This window comes from Empidonax traillii, unplaced genomic scaffold, assembly GCF_003031625.1.
Source record: "Empidonax traillii isolate 1590-97213 ecotype Southwest subspecies unplaced genomic scaffold, ASM303162v1 scaffold379:size601899, whole genome shotgun sequence".
Lineage (NCBI taxonomy): Eukaryota > Metazoa > Chordata > Aves > Passeriformes > Tyrannidae > Empidonax > Empidonax traillii.
Window position 1 is genome coordinate 6,820 of NW_020955572.1, and position 11,512 is coordinate 18,331.

The 11,512-nt window shown below is 34.5% G+C and overlaps 1 protein-coding gene across 2 annotated transcripts in view; it reads left to right on the forward strand.

Annotated features, from left to right (window-relative positions):
* SPOCK3 (SPARC (osteonectin), cwcv and kazal like domains proteoglycan 3) overlaps positions 1–11,512 on the forward strand; it is a 114,402-nt gene that overhangs the window by 3,785 nt on the left and 99,105 nt on the right. The window contains exon 2 of one of the 2 annotated variants that reach the window (XM_027893079.1): positions 33–78. The exons of the other annotated variant lie outside the window; for it this stretch is intronic. The gene's annotated coding sequence lies outside the window, so the exon portion shown is untranslated. The remainder of the gene's footprint in view (positions 1–32; positions 79–11,512) is intronic. 2 annotated transcript variants of the gene reach the window in all.

The following is an 11,512-nucleotide window of genomic DNA, read 5'->3' on the forward strand; positions in this document are numbered from 1 at the left end:
ATATTTTACTAAATTTGTTTCTCCCTCTCCAGGATGATTATTTTCGTACATGGAGTCCGGGTAAACCATTTGATCAAGGTAAGACTCTGCTTCTAGGTACTTCACTTTTATCCTACTGAAGTATTAATAGTTGTGCTCCTGTTCTAGAATGCCTAAAGAGTTCTGTCAATTTGTGTCATTTTTCTCTGTCTTCAAATGATTGATTTAAAGAGGACCAGGAATTCAACTTAATCATCATTTTATTTCTGTGATTTTTTCAAACTTTTATTGATTAGAGAAAGAGAGGGGAATATTAGAAACCTCTAAAGTAGCCTAAAGTTTCCCTCATATAAACATGAGGTTTGGGAAGTTTTGTTTATCTATACATTCAAGTAAAGAATTGATGCTGCTTTTTAGTAGGACATCTGAAGAGAAACAGACACGCAATCTAATATTTGTCTTTTGCAGGTAAAAAAAAATCACTAAGATTTTAAAAGTCTCTTTACATGTAGCACATAAAAGAAAACCTAACAAACCAGTTTTAGGATTCTGTTATGTCCTGGTCATCTGTCTTGTAGCAAAATGTAGCTGGAGCTTTGAGAATGCTATAGTACAACAGTTTCAGTCCAGAATAATTAAAGTAAATGCAGCAAATTTTCCCATTACACGTTCCCTCCCCAGGCTTTGAAACTTAGTGATTACTGTCAATATAATCCACTCCATGTATGTTGTTTCAAAGTGTAGGGCTGACATTTTGAAACAACTGAGAATCTTGGTGCTTTTTGATTGCTATGGGAAATGCTTCAGAGACTTGGTCTTTTCTGGTGGTACCAGTGGCACAAATGCAGTGAAGAAATAGCGTAGGGACTTGTAAACGAGACACCGAGATAAAAATATGTTGCAAAAATAATGTTTATTCAATTTAAAGAACTTACACCCAAATAGATACTGGCTTAAAAGGGAGATTTACAATGAATTTTATTTTATTACAACCAAATTTCTTAGAGGTGGACTTTCCACCAAGTTCTATGACCTTGTTACTTTAATACAAAGTACCTTTTGTCTTTTCCACTTATTCTCTGGGTTTTGATAGAGAGGCATGGTCTGCAAGTATGTTTTTAGTATGAGAACTTATAAGTGACAAAATTTTTCATCTGAAAACATTGAATTGAATATGCTGTGAGTTCTGAAGTTTTTCTTCAGAAAAGTCATGCTTTCTCTTTTTACTTGGTATGTTTTCGGGGGGGGTTGATTTTGATGTTTTTTGAGTGATGCTTTTTTGTTGTTGTTGTGGTGAGGTTTTTGTTTGTTTGGGGTTTTTTTTGGTTTGGTTTTTTGCTTTGTTGTTTTTTTGTTTCAATTGGCTGTGAATTTTTTCACAAGTTACACTGAAATGCCTTTTCCCCCAGATTTGCTGTTCTACACGCATGTTCTATTACGCTGAATTTTTTTGGACATCCTTATAGTGATGTTTGTTGAGTACTTTTCTGAATTTACAAACAATCTAACTAAGAAAACATTTAAAGTTCTATCTAGTTTGCACAATGCATTGTGTAGTAGGTAGTGAATATTTTAAAAGCACATCTACAGAGTTCAACTTTCTATTTTCATTTCCTTGTTCAATGAAAATTTAAATTGAAGAGTTAAATGCATTTGCTGAGTAGTTTTATCTACAATTTACTGTACAATTTTATAATTGTAAACCAAAGAATGCTGGTTTATAACAGTTTTTAATAATAAAAAGTATACAGAGGTTTTGTTATCAAAAAATATTCCCAATGCCTTAATTTGTCAATCTGTCATTTAAAGAATATTAAGGGATTTTTTCATGTGCCAGTGCACTGGCTTTCATTTTTTCCTGCAAAAACTTGTATTGTATTGAATTTAGCAGATATAGAATGGAATTGTATGTCAAAAAATTTACAGTTTCTCGAGAATTTCATGTTTTCTAGGCTCTGATTGTCATTAGATATTCTTTGTTAGTCATAGGTTTGCATTCGTTTGTTATTTATTTGAAAGTATTTAAGTAATATTACTGACTAGATCTGGAAGATATCCTAAAAGATGAAAGAAGTTTTCCCAGTCATTATCTTGTTTTCCATGTTGGCAGAATTGTCTTCCTCTTTCTTTTAGTTATTAGAGGAAATACTTTTTTTTTTTCTTTGAAACATAGAAAATATTCATGAGAATAAAATATAACTAACTGTGAAGTACTGTGTACTTGTTCAGATATTTAGGTCACTTTCATCCAAAGGGAAAAGTGATCAAGTGTGATATTTTGTGGGATGACCCATTCGTACTTTAAAGGGTGTCAGCGTTGCAAATGTTAGTACCTTTTATAGGTGTGAATGTAATGTTGATGATTTATTGAAGAAATCGGGTCTTCTATGATTCTCTCTCTTTGCCAATAAAAGACATGCAGCAGTAACAATCTCAACTCATTTTTTCCCCTTGTATAATTTAATGAGATAGGAAAAAGTGAGAGCTGGTAGACTATAAAAACGAAGTTGTACGGGTGCATTTTGATAGTGCCTGTATTTTTGATCCAAGGCTGTACCATAAGCGCTGCTGCAGCACCATTCCGCTCCAGTTGTGTGCCATTTCACTACTAAGTTCAAAGCAAATAGTGTTTAACTGTTAATTAGCTTTTTTTACCTCTGTAACCATACATGTAGGCTTGCAGGTTTTTAATACGTATTTTTTTCTTTTACCAACGTAAACTATTCAAAGGAATAAATAGGGGCATCATGAATGACTGAATATGGAGTCCTGTGATCTGCTGGGGCTAATTGCAAGCCAAGCAGTCTGTGTTAGAGAATCTTTATGAAGGTTTACCTTTCAGTCTTTTGTTATTGCCATTCTTGTTAGTGCAGCAGCTCCTCTCTCAAGTGAGAGCGTTCCATAAAAAAAGCATTCTCCCAAATTCGAACATGAAACTCATAAGTGAAGGATAAACTTTTAAAATGTAGAGATAAAGTTACATTAAGAGACTGAAATAGTCCCATGTAAATTGTGTTCAAGTTTGTAATAATACTGCTGAAGATACAAGCAGGTATGTTCTTTGAGGACAGAAATAAATAATATCCCGCTATTTTTTTCTGTTAACTATGAAAGCAATGGATTATAGGAATTACTAGTACTTTACAGAAATACTGTTTTTCCTTTGCTGATTTGAACTATAGCAACATTACGTAATGAAATGACAAATGTATATCTGAAAGTTTTAAAATCAGTATTTGAACAAAATATGAAGACTTCAAACTCCAGCTGACTACAAGTGATCAAGGTGTCATATCTGCGTTTTCAAATTGTTTGCTGTAATTTAAAAAACACTCAATCTTTGTTATACCCCTTTGTGTTTTAGGTTACAGTGTAAGTACTTGGTTCATGTATAACTCCTTGCTGATATCACTAGTAGCCAGACAAATGGGTTCTCATTATTTATGTTTATTACTTTATGTATCCATATTCTACTTGAAATGGGAACCTTTTCCAAAGAATTTTTAGCCAATGCTCATAAGAATTTGCAGGTTGTATTTTTGAGGAACCACTGCATGCCATATAGGCGTATCTTTGAGGTCTGCTTATAATTATTATTTTTCTAAGATGTCTATTAAAGCTTTTTCTAAGATTTTGCACAGATTTACTGTAATGGATAATGTATTTTTATATTTTTTTTTCAAAATGCATCCTTAATCAGAACCCAAACATTAATGCTAATATTTTGTTGTAGTATTTGAAAAGACGGTGGTTCCATGAACCAGTAGTTGTGCATGTGATAATAAAATGTAATGTCTTAGCTTTAAGCCTTCCAGTGCGTAAGGAACCTACAAGAAGGCTGGAGAGGAGGGACTTTTTACAAGGGCATGTGGTGATAGGACAAAAGGGAATGGCCTTAAGCAGAAGGAGGGTAGGTTTATGTTAGGTATTAGGAAGAAATCTTTACTGTAAGAAGTGTGAGGCACTGGAAGAGATTGCCATGGGAGGTTACAAACTCTCCATCCCCAGAAATGTTCGAGACTAGGAGGATGGGACTCGGAATAACATGGTCTAATGGAAGGTTCCCTGCCCATGGCAAGGGAATTGGAACTAGATGATATTTAAGGTCCCTTCCAACCCAAACTATTGTATGATTCTATAAATAGTGTTTCAATTCACTCTTCTATACTTCAGTGTGTTTTTAAAGGCCTTATGTTTATATGAGGAAGTGTGTCAGAATTGCTTACGTAGACAGATATGTGTAATTCCATTTGTATTTAAAAGAGTGGCTATATGGAAATATATGTCCAAATGTTCTAGGAGGTTAGCCATTACTTTGAAAATGTATAATGTTATTTACTCCTGGTATGCAAAATCTATTTTAAAAGATGGAAAATACTGTGATTTGCATTGCAGTCTACCAGCACCATTCCTTAAAGCAACATTTGACATTTGTCCAAAGTTTACTTGTTCTCATTGAACTCTTGTTTTTTGATATCCATATAAGATAGAAAAACATATTTATGTTTTGACTGTGTATATACATACATATATATATATATATATATATATACACACCCCTAAATGTTTACATATTTCATATTACATATCCCAAGGTAACTTAATAAATAATTATGTGGGGCAAGATATTGTTGGAATAAATCTGAATGCTCTATTATAGTTACTACTAAAAGACAGGTTTTGCTTTTTCAGTTGTTTTAGAAATAAGCAAGTAGGATGTTTTTTGTTTTAGACTATTCCTAGCTGACTATTCCAGTAGCTTTAGTTTATGTTTTATCAATGCTTACTCAAAATAACCCCCCTATATACACAGTGTTTTCTAACACATTTTCTTCTTATACCAGTTCTATATCAGATGAAAATATACAGGATGCTTCCGGTACATTTTATTTTTAGACTACAGATGGTAGGAGAGCTTGGAGGGTGTAACTATTGAATAGAATTGCATACACAAAGACATTAGTAATTTTTGAAAGTGGAGGCGATGTCTTCCTTTGCTCAGTACTGTGGAGGAACAGTGGAGTATATTCATGTAATTGAAAAAATACAAAATGACATTTCCATGGAAGATGAACAGCCTGAAGGTATAATTGGTTTGTAGGTGTATTTATAACATTTCTTGTAGACCATTCCACAGAATTATTTTTGGCTTTCATAGTATAAGGTTGTATTAGATGCCTGTTTACAGAAGGAAAAACTGTAGATACCATTGTACAACAGAAACAGATTTTGAAGCAATTTCACTTGTATCACTTTAATTTTTACCTGTTAGCTCTATGTTACATCTACCTAGTTCTGTAATAATTTTGGTAACTAAGGATGTTCAAATGCGTGCAAACACATCTCTATAATTTGTGAATACATTTCTGTACTGTGAACTGAAACCATTTAGAATCATATTCAGTAAAATAATTTGATTCGTTCACTTCCAAGCCCTGGGAGGTTATAAGAGAGTTTAATGAAGATCCGTTAGTTGAAAATTGTGTGAACAGTTGTATAAATTTAACTTTACTGTGTTTGATATGTGCATTCATGGTCTAGTTTTTATAGCAGATCTATTAATGTTTTTAAACTAGAAGTATATGTCCATCACTTTCAAGATAAATTGCAGTACTTTGCAATTAGTATGTGTCACATGATGCTTTAAGATGTTGGCTCAGGTAAAGAAATGGTGTCTTTTAGGAGGTCTCTGAATTTTAAAAAGAACAGAATTGAAAAGCTGTTAGAAATATTTCATGCTTATTTACTATTAAGACTAAACTACATTTAATCTAGTGAACTGTTTCCAGTTTGAGGTATTTAGATGTATTTAGGAATCCTGCTCACTAATGAAATATGCTAAGTCCTGTATTAAACAGATTACCACTGCTTTATGATCCTTTCAGGTAGCCCTTGCCTGAAAAGATTTTTTGTAGATGTCTGAGGAACCCTTTAATGGTGCTTTTTCTTAATTATCTGATGCTGTGCTTCAGTGATTCTTTTATTATTTCTCTTTTTTAGATTTATCTACTGTGGTAATACCATAAAAGAGCTTTATCCTATGCAGTTCGCAGACTTGGTTCCTAACTCAGATTAAGTGGGTAGTACACATCTACTTCCCTAGTTTGGGCTCTCAAATTGTTTCAGTATTTATTTCTATAGAATCATTGAATGGATACTAAATTGTATAGCTATCTTCAAAAGATACTATAGAAGGGATTTTTATTGAGACCAAATCCAGTGCATAATATGAGATTTTACTTGCTTTCAGTGTAGCAGTCTAAGCCCTTGCTCCTGCTCTCCTGACGCCCTTGCTTTATGCCCTGCTGTGACATCTGTAGAGTCACCAGATCTTGAGTTGTTATAATATAAAGTAAAAAGTTTATTTTTTCTTTGTTTTTAACATGGCCATGTCCTGGATTCTGGTAGCCATTCAGACCCACAAATAATTATGTCAGAAAAGTGGAAATGTGGCACAGGGTGACAATGAGAGATAGAGCATCAGAGCTATGGTCTGATGAAGTTTCTTAGTTTGCCACAGAAATTAAATAAGAAGGCTTGTAAAAAATCTAATGGAGGTAGTTTTAAGAATAAGAAATTCGAAATCATGTTTAATGGTGAGGGAAAAAGAAATAGCTTCATAAATTCCTTAAAAAAACCCAAACAACAGAGACTGTAAAGAAGAAAAAAAAAGGCTGTACATAGTTTTTCTTGAATAGAAAGAAGAATGATAAATTAAATGTTGCAAATCGACCCATTTTTTGGACCCATTTTAATTTAAATTCCTCATATTTAAAATCATGTTTATCTTCTGCAGAATTATGAATGTAAAGAATGTAAAGAGCTACTTCATTTAAAATTCACTTTGTAACGTGAACTTTTTTTTAACACAGCTTTTTCCCTGCAGTTACAGATGCTGGTAGCTATGAGTTAGGACAGAGGTGCATACTCAGAAGTGTCTGAAACTGTAGATTTATTACAAGCTAATAACTGCAGACACCTGTAGTACTGTCGGTATTTCCAGACTGCAGGGTTCTCTCCAGGTTCTCTCCGTCTGGAGAACAGAAGTGTGTTGCATAATCATGAATCTAATGATCCAAGAGAAGCCCTGGAAGAAACATTACTAAGTCAGTTTTTAATGCAGAAGGTCTTCACATTCTTTACATTTATATTTTTACAGAAGATAAATTCTTACGTTTGGGATTTTCTTTTCTTTTTTCCTAATGACCACTTAAGTCTGCTTGGAACTTTGACAAGTTTGGTGTATTTGTGGTTGTTAGCTTGTAACAGTGAAATATCTTTAAATACTTCAAAACTGAAGCATTTGAGGTCTGTCTTTAATTTCAATACAGGAAGCTCAAAGAAGTTTTCATAGATGGTTTGTCTGAGTCAAGATGCCTAACTGACTTAGAAAATTTATGTACTCTATATATTTTATGCAATATAGGGTTTCAACTTTTGTGTATTCTTTAAAAAAGGTATTTTATGTGGAGATTATAATTCAGTTTTATCACAAGTGCATTTCCCGATCATTTTCATTATTCCAGGCTTCTTCAAAATACAGATATAATCCTGATGTTAAATACTTACATGAATGGTCTACTGGATTCTGGTTTAATTGTTTAAAAAAATTTAAAAGCTGAAGTTAATTACAGTAAAATGAAATTCTGATTAAAATACCCTCTTTAACATAAAAATACATACCAAAATACAGAAATTAAAGTTCTCAACTGACAAAATATAATATATTGTAATTATACAATCATTAGGATTGGAAAAGTCTTCTAAAATCAAGTGCAACCATTAACTGCACACTGCCAAGCCTACCACTAAGCCACGTCCCTAAGTGCCACAGCTACACATCTTTTAAATACCTGCAGCGATGGTGGCTCAACCACTTCCCTGTCCTCTCACTTTTTATCTGGGAGAAAAGACCAACCCCCCTCTTGCTACAACCTCCTTTCAGGTACGTGAAGGGACTGATAAGGTCCCCTCTGAGCCTCCTCTTCTCCATGCCAGCTCCCTCATCTGCTCCTCATAAGACTGGTGCTTCAAGACTTACCAGCTTCATTGCCATTCTATGGACTCACTCCAGCACCTCAGTGTCCTTCCTATAGTGGCGGGATCCAACTCTGAACACAGTATTTGAGGTGCAGCCTCACCAGTGCTGTATCTTGCATGTGGTTTGCAAGAATAATCATCTTGGTGTGTGAGATAATAGGTGGGAGTATTTTCAGGAAGATGCATTTCTGCTGTTACTGGCCTGCAGATGTTTCTTTCCCCTTCTTTCCCAGTTAGAGAACCCAGAAGTCAGTTCTGACACAGCCAGCAAGTCTCTAAATTAACATTTAGGTAATGGCCAGTCTTCGCGAACGAAGATCCGGCCTGCGCATTGGATTTTTTAGGTGAGACACAGTGTGCGCGGAACTGAGCCCACCCTTTAATCCTGAGGTTCATCTGCTGGGGCCAAGCGAGCTTGGATGGTGGCAGTGAGGTCCTCAGGACGTAGATGGATTGCCTTACAGGGCTAACGAGCTCCATCTGCCCGGGGAGTGGCCCCAACCGGGAATCGAACCCGGGTCTCGGCGTTGACAGCGCTGCGGCCTAACCACTGCACCACCAGGGGCACTCAAATTAACATTTAGTGTTTTTAGGAAAGGACACTGTAATGCTTAACTGTTTTCTAGTGATATATTGCTATTGTGAATATTCAAATAGTCTTAAGGTGTTATTTTTTTTCTGCCAACTCAAGGAAGCGATTTAAAAATAAAAAGCAAAAGTGTTTCACTAAAGCTGCTGAAAACTTAAAGAATGCCAGCCAAGTATGCACTTGCATTTCTACTTGTCATAGAATGTTTCTATATCTTTTCAGATAATATCAGATTGTTAGCTGCACATTGATTCATTTTCATGTTGAGATTAAAAGGTGTTTATTCTCAGTAGGTATGTTGCATAGTAAGTTAGGAACGTCTTGTTACATATCCACAGCAGTGTGGATTCAAACCATTTGTGGCTGAGGGGAGTCTGTATGTACGGATGCAAATTTTGAATGCTGATAACTGTACAATTTAGGAAAAAAATAACCATTATCACTGTTAACTGTAATTAAACATTTATCTGGATTTCATGCTAGCTGACAGTATCAACTGAGTGTTTATGTGTCCTGCCTACTGTTACTAGGGATTGTGGTGCTGGGATTCTGCTCATATCTTTAGACTCAACACACTTCTCAGTGAGAAATCCTGCTTTAGGAGGTGAGAAATCATCATCTTTCAAAATGGAGAAGTAAAGACATTGATGATCTCTAGGTATCTTCAGGTGGTTTATCAAAGCAGGTAAATAAGAGTAATTCCCTCCATGGGGTCTGCCTAGGGTTATAGCATAGGCGTTTGACCCAATTATTAATATTTTAGTTAAAACTTTCAGGTAATTTAAATATTTTTCTCCCTCCACTGTCAAAAATAAAAACTTTGTAGGCAAAGGAGTCAGACTTGCCTTGTAAACTACAGGTACTAAACTAATCATGGCATACACAAAGCATAGCTGAAGTTGGAGTAAGTGCAAACACAGTATCTAGCTGGTTCTTATTTTGCCCATCAGAAATGAGCCACAACTCTGGAAGAAGGAAATAGAGTTTAAGTCTGAAAACTTTGTCCTTAAACTTTCTTCCACTGGGAGTGGAAAATTAGGAACATGTCCGAATGCACTCAGAAGATTACGGAATAAAGAAAATTTAACTGTGGTTTCTGTCACCGAGCGCCTGTTAAGGGTATTCCTACATTATGTCTTTCTAGTATTATTTCCTTTTGTATTCCCAGTAAAAATGATGTTCTGGCTAATGTCCATTTTCAGGAGTGCTGGCTGTAAATTAACTTACAGCAGAGATGATGAGAAGCTTTTCTTAATTGATTTTCCAAACTTGAATTATAAATGAATAGATCTGTTAGTAATAATCAAACCAATTTTTTGAATGTTAATTGCTTCCTTAGCATGTGAGAAGAACAAATCCATATTCATCTATAAAAGTCACAAGGAGATCCTAATTACATTCCATAATTTTTCAGCAGAACAACTTATATGTCATTTGCAATGTAAGTTCTTAGAGAAATAGATGTTAAAAAGCATTTTATACTTTTGAAGTGCATTTTGTAACACTGATATTTTTCTGTTTGTTGAAATTTATTAACATGACATTTCTCATTATTGTAGCCAGATATATGGACAAATGTAAAGTAGACATGTAGTCAAATAGCCTATTGCAGACTTAGCGTCCTGAATATTAAAAGCTAAGTAAAGCTGAACATTAAAGTGGTTAAAACTAAGATCAGACCTGCATCTTTAGAAGCTGTTTGTATGGCATTCTAGGAAGTCAGCTGATACATTAAGAGATGATTTCTGACAAGCCTTACATAACTATATTGCTTATGTCTAGAGTCTCCTCACCACAGTAGAAACCTTCACCAATTTTCAATAGCAATATAATTGAGCTGTACAGTCAACATTTTCACTTCAATTATCGAGAAAAAAAGGCCCTAGCTTTCGTAATTATGACAATATTTTAGTAAATGTGAATTCAATAAAAAGTCAGATTGATACCTATTTTGTGCTAAAGGCAATAGCTGTGAGAAATACATCAGTCCCACAGTGGGATTTTGTTACTTGTTATGTTTTTGATATGAACATTTAACTGTTTCAAAGATACTTATTTTAGCAGAAATGAAAAGAAATATGCAGTGTTGTCAGTGCAAGTCTGCTCACTTGTAAGTGAGCTGAGGTAAAGTAGTCACGTTTTGTCAGGGATAGCTAGAAGATGTAGTAAGAAAGTAAAGACTTAATGTGGTGTATTTCCTGATATAACTGAGTTACATGCTTAGAGGAAATCAATGCTACTTTTCCTGGAGTAAAGTTATTCATTTTCATCATAGTTTAGGATCAGACATATAGTCAGCTATGTCCCTGCATTGTAAGGGGAGTCCAGTTCCTCCCCAGCATGAAGAACTTCAGACTATTGTTTTGAGAAATGTTTTTCTTGTGGTTTAGCCTTTATTTCCCATGGAAATTGTCCATTGGTGGGTTCCAAGTATCAAGTAAAACTGACTTTAAAAAAAGGGCAAGCTATTTCCCTGCTTTCATAATTATCTAAATATTTTATTCCTTCCAAAGCCAGGAAAATTGCTAATGCAATCCGTAAGTTTATCATTTTTATTAAAACAGGTTAAAAATAAAACCAGAAGATCATGCAAAGTAGATTAGTAAAAAGTAGATACTATGTACTTCATAGCATGGGGTTGGCTACAGCATGTGATGCTCAAAGAAAAAAAAAGCAAAATAAATGCTTTTCACATTTTCTAGCAACACTTCTTTCTGTGTTTTTATCCTCTATGTTGCTAAGTGTTAGTCCAGGCAGACATTGACCCTTCAGTTAGTTAACTTTTTTGCCTTCCAAAAATCTGCATTTTTGTATCAGTGATTTATTTGGTCTCTCCCTTGCTGTTATAAGATGGTTTCACAACAAAAATATTGAAAAAAGGGAGGCCATGTTTCACAGATAAGA